This window comes from Triticum aestivum, unplaced genomic scaffold, assembly GCF_018294505.1.
Source record: "Triticum aestivum cultivar Chinese Spring unplaced genomic scaffold, IWGSC CS RefSeq v2.1 scaffold60071, whole genome shotgun sequence".
NCBI lineage: Eukaryota > Viridiplantae > Streptophyta > Magnoliopsida > Poales > Poaceae > Triticum > Triticum aestivum.
Genome location: NW_025287420.1, coordinates 1 through 1,112, shown reverse-complemented (window position 1 = coordinate 1,112; position 1,112 = coordinate 1). Strand labels below are relative to the sequence as shown.

Below are 1,112 nucleotides of genomic sequence, written 5' to 3'. Positions count from 1 at the left end.
GAAAAACAAAACGCACGAGCGCGACGTATGTTTAGCACGTTTTATTATTTTGCACGTTTACGGTAAGTTTTAGCTCGCTGCTCATTATTCACGCGTCTAGCGGCGGCAAGCGTGTTCTGAAAGGGGTCGAAACCATGGTAAATAGGCACTGGTGCAGTTGAACCGTGGTAAAACTCGTCTCCGTAGTTGAGCGGGAGCGGCCAAAGGAATGTGCAATCGTGTGTGTAGTGGAGCTGGGAGGGGCAAGCATAAGGGACGAAGACGGGGGTAACATGTCGGATGCGATCATACCAGCACTAAAGCACCGGATCCCATCAGAACTCCGAAGTTAAGCGTGCTTGGGCGAGAGTAGTACTAGGATGGGTGACCTCCTCGGAAGTCCTCGTGTTGCATTCCCTTTTTAATTTTTTTGCACCGCGTGCAAAACAAAACGCACGAGCGCGACGTATGTTTAGCACGTTTTATTATTTTGCACGTTTACGGTAAGTTTTAGCTCGCTGCTCATTATTCACGCGTCTAGCGGCGGCAAGCGTGTTCTGAAAGGGGTCGAAACCATGGTAAATAGGCACTGGTGCAGTTGAACCGTGGTAAAACTCGTCTCCGTAGTTGAGCGGGAGCGGCCAAAGGAAATTGCAATCGTGTGTGTAGTGGAGCTGGGAGGGGCAAGCATAAGGGACGAAGACGGGGAAACATGTCGGATGCGATCATACCAGCACTAAAGCACCGGATCCCATCAGAACTCCGAAGTTAAGCGTGCTTGGGCGAGAGTAGTACTAGGATGGGTGACCTCCTGGGAAGTCCTCGTGTTGCATTCCCTTTTTAATTTTTTTGCACCGCGTGCAAAACAAAACGCACGAGCGCGACGTATGTTTAGCACGTTTTATTATTTTGCATGTTTACGGTAAGTTTTAGCTCGCTGCTCATTATTCACGCGTCTAGCGGCGGCAAGCGTGTTCTGAAAGGGGTCGAAACCATGGTAAATAGGCACTGGTGCAGTTGAACCGTGGTAAAACTCGTCTCCGTAGTTGAGCGGGAGCGGCCAAAGGAATGTGCAATCGTGTGTGTAGTGGAGCTGGGAGGGGCAAGCATAAGGGACGAAGACGGGGGTAACA

The 1,112-nt window shown here is 50.4% G+C and overlaps 2 non-coding genes across 2 annotated transcripts; both read left to right on the top strand.

Annotated features, from left to right (window-relative positions):
• Positions 1–277: 277 nt before the first annotated feature.
• LOC123178741 (5S ribosomal RNA) lies at positions 278–396 on the top strand. Its single transcript, XR_006489815.1, has one exon. It is a non-coding gene; the product is annotated as a 5S ribosomal RNA (ribosomal RNA).
• A 300-nt stretch (positions 397–696) lies between these two features.
• On the top strand, positions 697–815 carry LOC123178740 (5S ribosomal RNA). Its single transcript, XR_006489814.1, has one exon. It is a non-coding gene; the product is annotated as a 5S ribosomal RNA (ribosomal RNA).
• Positions 816–1,112: the final 297 nt, after the last annotated feature.